Source organism: Chironomus tepperi, unplaced genomic scaffold, assembly GCF_022539635.2.
Source record: "Chironomus tepperi strain 1889 unplaced genomic scaffold, CSIRO-AGI_Ctep_v1 contig_163, whole genome shotgun sequence".
Classification (NCBI taxonomy): Eukaryota; Metazoa; Arthropoda; class Insecta; order Diptera; family Chironomidae; genus Chironomus; species Chironomus tepperi.
In genome coordinates this window covers 2263329-2272237 of record NW_027226285.1, presented here as the reverse complement: position 1 = coordinate 2272237, position 8909 = coordinate 2263329, and positions in this window count along the sequence as shown.

Sequence of the window (8909 nt, the reverse complement as noted above, 5' to 3'; positions counted from 1 at the left end):
CAGATATCTCGAGCAAGTTCATTCCTGATCAATTAAACTCGGAACTCCATGTTGCTTCCAAACGGCTGCCTATCGCAATTTGAGTTGTCTGGGATGATTAAGCTTGAAATATTAAGAAAACGATTCGTAAAGCGCAACCAAAATATAAATGACAACCCAATATTATCCCTAAAATTATGTCAAAATGAGGATGAAAAAGAGACTGAATATTCTCTCCTATAGATGAAAGAACATTCAGAACACACTACCATCAACATTTCAACAAAGATTATACGAAATACACTATGAATGATTTATGTGATAGGCGATTATCATCTAAAATGATGCTGATTCTGATGGTAGTGATGATAATGGTTATAAAATATGAAGCGATGGAATGAGGATAACGATAGAGCAGCAGAAAAAAAAAGTTTCAGCAAAAGGATTAAAGGGGAGATTGAAAAGATTTATATTTGATTCAATGTGTTTTCTAAAGATTAAATCATCATAATTTATCAATAAATTTAATATGAAAATTTTCAACACGTCCTAAGCTTCTCCCATTGCTTTTCATGAAATTTCATCTGTCATGGTTGATGGGATTCTCTTATTAATAAAATGAATATTATACAATTGTTTGCTATTAAAATCTCATTTATCATTCAACACAATGATTTTTGAAAATAATTGTCGCTTATAATCCATCCTCATGGTTCACATCGTCAGCCAGTAAAAAAAATTATTTAAATTAAAATTTTATTTGACTCTGTCGTCACTATATTTGCACATTATGGATGAAAAAAATACCCAATGACAACGAAACTCAGCCATACGTCGTTTATAATATTGTGTGCCTTTTTTTCTATAAAATATGCAACGACATGAAAGTTATAAAAACAGAATTTTCTCTCATGAATTTAATTAAAAAGTTTTGAAGACATTGAGAAGCTTTTGCAATGACATAGAGAACTTTAAAGTTGCTTTCTTTTTAAATGTTACAAAAAATAAATTTTCTTTGTTCTTCATTAGAAATATTTATTTTCTTGGTCTCTTTAGTATGTATCAGGGATGAGCAACCTATGTGTCGGGGCCCACTAGTGTACTGCCAAATTTTTTTTGAAAATGCCATTAACCGTATGCCGGTTTAGTCTTATCATCAAGGTGTGTCGCGAAAATAAAAGGTTGCCCATCACTGGCATAAATAGAAGAAACTAATGAATGCAGCAATTTTCAACATTCATAGATGCTGTTTTATTTTTTGTAAAATATTACAGTAACATTTTGATATAAATCATAGCTATAGGAGTTTTGTCTAATTAGCTCTTTGTGAATTCATCTTTTAAATATAGTCTTAATAAGTTATTTCGCTTACTGAAACATTCAAAGGACTAACTTTGGTATTAATTATCTAAAAATTATATTTTGCCTCGAAATCCATTAGTCGTTTTAATTGAATATATTCATAGACTGCTCTGTGCCAATTATTTAATATCAACAGCCCATCTCCAAAAGCTCTTTGGCCGCCTTCGTACACTTATCGAAAAATTGATTCGATAACCAATAAAAAATAAAGTAATTCAGTTACTTGCCACTTTCCTTTAATTCATCACACAAAAGCGCAATATCTTCAAATTTCTTTATAAATCTCCAACGTTACAAAAAAGCTTCAAATTTCATCCCGAAGGTAAATTGACTGATTTACTTCTTTTCTCACTTATTTAACATCGCAATGAATGTTTGTAGATAGACATCCTTAGACATCCTTTTAATGGACTTTAAGAAAAAGGAAACTTTACAGACTTTTTAAATTTTATTAACTTTTTCAGGTTTATGCAGGAACAATCTACAATGCAGTTTTTAAACTTTTCTTTAAAAGAAACTTTCAAGCTAAAGATTTTGAAGTTTCAAAAAATAATGAATTCTATACGAAAGAAGAAAATCATTTGAGCGAACATAAGCGGCATTTATATCACATTTTTTATACGCGAGTTTCTTTGATACGAGAATCTGTAAAGATATACGATAAAACTTGGATTCAAATTTCAAAAACAAATCTATTGAGATTTAACACAAAGACGTGTGCATTACTTTGAAGATTCTCTCGCGTTTCTATTCTGGCAATAAACTTATTTATCGCAAGTATATGAGAAGATTAAAAATGAAAATTTGGTGAACTTTATTGAGCAAAGATGTTTTATGGCTGCTGAGTGTCAACTTGTACATGCTTGCAATCTTAAAAAATTCATTCAAATTTCATGATCAAGATTCTTTGCTTTATTCCAGCGGTTCTAAAATACCAAAAGCCATAAATTAGAACAGCTATTAAATAGCATTACATGCATAGTTCCTAACAAAAAATGTTCTGCTTTCTCATTTATTACATAATGTAGACTGGTCAAAAATGATTTTTATTGCAAGCAAACAGCAATAACTGAACATAAAAACGATAAATCAATAATTAAAACTTCTATTTTTATTGCTCTTATCTGCCAATAATGAGTGTGATTTGAAGAAAAATTAATTTGTTTTTTTAATTCTGAATGATGTTTATTTTCGCATAAAAAGGCTTATGTCTGCAAATTCAATTAAAATCAAATCAATTCCTAATCAATACTCTTGCGCAAATGTTTTTACTGACTGCATAGGCTACAATCATCATTGTTTTCTCTTAGCTTTCATAAAGTAAAGAAAAGTTTTTGTTACATTCTAAGCAGTATCACCTGAAGAGCTTTAATTACTGACATAAACTAGATAAATCAACATTGCATATCAAATTGAGAAGTTTTAAGAGACATGTGGACGAGTAGCACAAACGTATTGATTTTTTGTTACAAATATCAAATGAATATAGTGCCTGTTACCTACAGCTGAATGACTATCATGTTCATTGAATGAAAACTTAAAAAAGAAGATAGGAAGAATAAAAAATTTACATACCTTCAAGCATAATGATGACACACATAAGCATACATATAAACAGTATTATTATAGAAAATAAGGAGATATACTCAAACGATGAATTTACGTTTAACCTTTTTTCACTAAAAAAGTGAGTTGTAAAACATATATGCTAATCATTATGGATTAAACCTCTTCATGCAATTAAACAGTTGAAACTCGTTACAATTAAATTGATAATTTATGAGAAAAATCCCCACGTACATTACCGTCAATTAAGCATGCAAGGCACATGCTTCATTAATGATATTTTCACTGTACACTCGACGTCATCAATTATTTTAGAACAAAAGTGTATATCATGAATGTAAGGAGCAAAAAAACTGGATTTGTGAGTTGCATTGCCATAAATGTTGATGGATGTCCACATCTTTTGATGCTTTGATATGGAAGGTTTTCAATAAGCTTGTCAAAAAAAGTATGAATGGCCATAAAAATTAATCAATCATTTTTGATGGACATGTTCCACTTGTCAAGCTATTCAATAATATGTTTATTTATTAAGTCATCATTAATTAACTTTTAATGATCCTTATTCATTAGGTATTCAGATAATCTTATATCATTATAGTTGTTATGATGCCTCAGGTGCTGACTCATTCTAGCTATGAAATTAAATTGATGGATATAATTAAATTATTGTCAATAGAAAATTTGATGGCTTGTTTAGATGAAAGCTAATTAATCAATAATTGTGTCAAGGTTTTTGATGACATAAAGGAACCGAACTTAATTAAAAGTCTTCAAAAGCAATTAAATTGAAATGCGCTCTAGTTTTTAATATTTAAGAGCTTACACCTCTAGTCATACATTACGATTGGGGAGGCAATATAAAGGAATAATTAATGTTAAAAGCACATCACGCATTTTCAATAAGTAAATCTTTTGAACGTGCAAATAATTAAATGTGAGAGAAAATTTATTGCGAAAATTCACTTCCCGAGTTCTTTTTTGTCAAATTAATACAAAATTTCCTATACATGTTATATTGGGGAGTGTCATGAGAATAATGTGGCTTTAAAAAGCAACTTACATCAATACAACGTGCTTAATTTATTGTATTACGCAGCATTATGTACGAAATTATGGCATTACCCTTAGGACAAAATTTAACGGAACTTTCAAGAATGTCAAACAAGAGTTTGATCTCACGAGTTCAAAGCATGGACATTGTCAATTGTATCTGCATTCTTTATTTTATTTGATTTGTTCTTAAATTTCATCTCGAAAAAAGTTTATCGGTCTGTCTTATTTTATTGGTCTTCAGAGAATGTTGCTTCCATCTTCTAATTCGCCATTACATCCTCCTACTCTAGAAATAAAGTCATTAAATATAAAGAAGTAGGTAATTTTTAAATAATTCAATTAAGATTACATTGGAAGAATAATTTATTATCATCAGTATGTCATGTATCTTCAATAAACCAAAATTTAGTCATCTATAATTCAAGCCAAGCAAAAAAAAAGTTCAGCATACAAATACAAAAAGTTTTATTGCTTCATTTTGTTACATAATATTTTGTGTCCTCGATGAATGCGCTTCAATCTAACATTTTAATTAGATTCACATCGATTTTCTTTCCATTCAGTCATTTTTAGGCGATAGAATAAAATTCTGTAACTGTAAAAAGGCAAGTACAGAAAAAAAGTTTCGGCAAACAACATAAAAAATTAAAAAGTATCAAGGCATGCTTGTTTATTCAATTAAACTTTTTTTTTTTCAGTATTTTAGAACATTTGCCTTAATTAGCAAAATGAGAAGGGTTAGAAGTTTAAACCCGTCGATCTAATTGTACTGTGAATCAGATACAAAATGTAAAATGTTGACACAAAAATTCGCGTTTAGGCTTTTGATCAGTGGTGGACAACCTTTTATATTTCGCGACACACCTGGATGGTAAGTCTCGACCGAAAACGCAGACGGCATAGGATTCATGACATTTCCACCGTATTGTGCCACGGTTCACAGGTTGTCCACCACTGCTTTAGATCATTTTCAGCGTGGGAAAACTGATTTGTTCACAAAAGTTTAATGTGATAAATATACATAAATAATTCATCAATAGGAGATAATATGGGTCAACTACTTTGAGTGGATGAAAAATGTAATCAATTGGAAACATTTAGATATAGTGTTTCCAGCTGACCGTCCACAAATATATGGCACAAGCTATATTTTTTCTCATGAAATGATTTTCAGAGTCACAGACCATAAGTAACCTCTACTTAGATGGTTTTAATAAGGCATTAATTTTTATTACATTTTATCGATTGAGTATCGTAGATAAATAGTATTTTATGTAATAATATTTGATGGCATCGATAGATTTTCACATTAATGAAGATATTATGAACTTTTAGGCTGCTCTGAGCTTTAAATGAGCTTATTAAATAACCAGCACGGCAGCATCTTTTCATTGAATTTTAGTTCATTAAGCAGATCATGATAGAGATCTGTGATAATGGATTCAATTAGTAAACAAAGCCATTGCAAAACTTTCATTCCTGTCTCTGTTCAATGCAGCATGCTGTGAGACTATAAGACTATAGGGAGATTTAATTGTCACGGTCGAATGGAAGTTGAGAATTAATTGTATGATACAGTAGAAGCTTAATGAATGGGAGAATTTATGGATTTACTGTAAATTGTATAATAAAAAAGTAACAGATCATTGATGTTGGAAGTAAAGTATTTCTGGAATTTATATAAGTCAGTCGATGATATGATAAATGATTCTCAATTCCAGATTAAATTACATTTATTTCCAATATTTATCCATTATAAGAAGTATAACGACAGTTGATTTAATAAAATGATATCGAAACTAATTTTAAGGAAGAAATAAAAATTTGTAATGTGTTGTGCTTGGTGGAAAAACGTGAAGCATTAGCTGCAAATTCAATTTCCTCCCATCATACATTTATTCATTTGCAATTCAATACGTTTCTGAGTTACGAGAGAAAGGCGAAAATATTAATTTCCTTTAAAATGCGAACAGCAGAAAATGTGTGATGCCAACAGCAATTTCAAGCCGTTTTCTATTCCGCATAAAATTCAATGATTGATTGTTTTTTATTGCACCATAAATGGAATTTACTTTAAATCGTCTGAAATGTTATGCATTCCCAACATCACCGCACAAATATTTTTACACGAAAGCCTCACGTTAGGATTCAACCGGGCTATAAATAAGATTCAGTGCCAGAAGCCATCCATTTGACATAAATTGTTGCAGTTAATGCAGCGTGTCCAACATTTTCTCTGTGCTTTTCTCAATCCTTCCTGTTTCATTAGTTACGACCAAAATAAATTATTTTAACGCATGCACATAAAAGTACAAGAGTCTATTATAGCTAATAGCGACGTTTGAATCAATTAACGAGCTTCTCATTTACACGTCATATATATAATATATGTGAATCGATAAACTTTTTGCCATATCCAAGCTATGATGAAATAAAAAAATAAAATTTTCCTCAGGATATATCATTGTGGTAGCTAATGGTGCATGAATTTCATTGTGAAAAATTATCAAGAAATAAATCCAAAAACTTGTGGAACTTTAATTAGCCAATAAATTTGATTCCAACTATAGAAACTCTTCCCATAAATTGCGGGCTGCAACTATTTAAAAAAATATTTTCAGCACTATTGGGATTTGATAAGAAATTTATTTTAATGCTACACATACATAAAAAAATTGGCACCAATCTTATTCTCATGCCCGCTTGCCAAAAAAATATATATTTTTTCCGACATTCTCCTTTGAACCCTACAACTAGTTGAACTAGACTTTCTGATCATTTAGTCATCATTTTATTAATATAACCCTTTTTTACATCCTTAAATCCAGAGATCGAAGTCACTACGATCGGCGGCTAAATGTTCGCTTATTTTAGCGAAAAGTTTAGCCGGCTAAAAAATTCCTTATTTTAGCGATATTTTAGCTCGGCTAAATCTTCGGCTAAATTTAGCGATTATTTAGCTCGGCTAAATTTTCAAATTTAGCGAACATTTTTAGCCGGCTAAATTTTTCGCTATTACAGCATTATTCCGGCTTTTTTCGCTAAGCGCATTTTTTTAAAATGTTCCAAATGTTTATGAATTGAAAAAATCTTTTCCAACAATCTGGTTATTTGTTTTGATACTTTTTTGAAATGATTTTTATGAATCGTTTTATTGATTCCGAAGTGACTTTATCATTACCCTTGAGCATGTATTTTACACGATGCTTGTTTTTTAAAGAACTTTGATCTTACTGCGAAATGTACTATAGTGGATGTACTTTGACCTTACTGGATTTTGTTTTTACTTCGTGGATGTACTTTGACCTTACTGGATCTTGTTATTAATTTCGTAGATGTTTTGATAACTGGATCTTGTTTTTGGTTCGTTGAAGTGACTTTGAGGAACTAAAAACAAGATCCAGCATCACTAATATTAACTAAAATCCAGTAATATCAACCACGAAGTAAAAAAACAAGATGCAGTAAGATCAAAGTACATACATATTCTATATCAAAGTACATTGAAGCACATATTAAAAAACAAGATCCAGTAAGGTCAAAGTACATCCACGAAAAATTAAGGTCAAAGTACATCTTCCAGTAAGATCAAAGTTATTTAAAAAACAAGATCCAGTAATGTCAGTACATCCACGAAGTTCCAGTAAGGTCAAAGTTCCACGAAGTAAAAAAACTCCAGTTCAAAGTACATCCACATATTAAAAAACAAGATCCAGTAATGTCAAAGTACATCCACGAAGTAAAAAAACAAGATCCAGTAAGATCAAAGTACATCCACATATTAAAAAACAAGATTAAGAAAATCATCCACGAATAAAAAACAAGGTCCAGTAATGATAAATCACTTCGTCAATAAAACAAGATCCAGAAAGATAAAAATCATTTCCAAAAAAGTATCAAAACAAATAACCAAATTGTCGAAAAAAAATGATTTTTTCAATTCATGTTTAGCGAACATTTAGCCGGCTAAAAAAATTCGCTAAATTTAGCAAAAATTTAGCCGGCTATGCTCTAAATTTAGCGAAAAATTTAGCGTGTTCTAAATTTAGAAAAATTTATAAATATGTTCGCTAAATAAAGATTTAGCCGAGCTAAAATATTCGCTAAAATAAGTTTTTAGACGGCTAAATTTTTCGTAAAATAAGCGAACATTTTAGCCGCCGCCGACTATTGTCAGGCTATCTTGCTTAAATCCTTTCGGATTATAGGCAGACAAATTAAGCGTAAATTATTACATTATTCTGTTAAGCGCATAAAATGTCCAAATAATAGCTTCTCACTCTAAAGAAGAATGAACGTAAAAATCCCTGAGCATGTATACACGATGCTGAAAGAAGGCGAAATATAGTATTGTTGATAAATTGTTGGAATTATTGTTAGGCCGATATTACCGAAAATGATTCAACCATTATGCTGGATATTTCTATTGTTTTGAAGCATAACAAAAAGGAGAAAAATTTATTCTTTGTTATTTATTTCAGAGGTTTCTTTCTCCTTCTATATTGTGGCTCATAAAAATAAAAAGATTAAGATCTTAAGATGTAAATCGTTAGATCTTACTAATGTTCATTGTCGAAAGTTTTAAATGTCGTTGTAGTTCATAATCCTCGTCGTTTCTGAATTTATTCAATAAAGAAAATTTTAATGTTTTTGACATAAATTTGTGTGTATTTCAGTAGTTTCATGTATCTATTATTAGCTGACATACATAATACAAAATTATTATATTCTAACAATAGCATTTGGGAATATAAGTTAATTTGATTGGACAGTATTTGAATAAATTATAATGCACTACATATTATATGTATGATTCAATTCAAATTTATATCCTTTTAATTGAAATGAACAAATTCATAGATAATTTAGTAATGTGTTTATTTACCCGTTCACCTCCGTATCGCGAAAAATTGGCCACCCTCACTCTCTTTGTATTGATTGTTTGG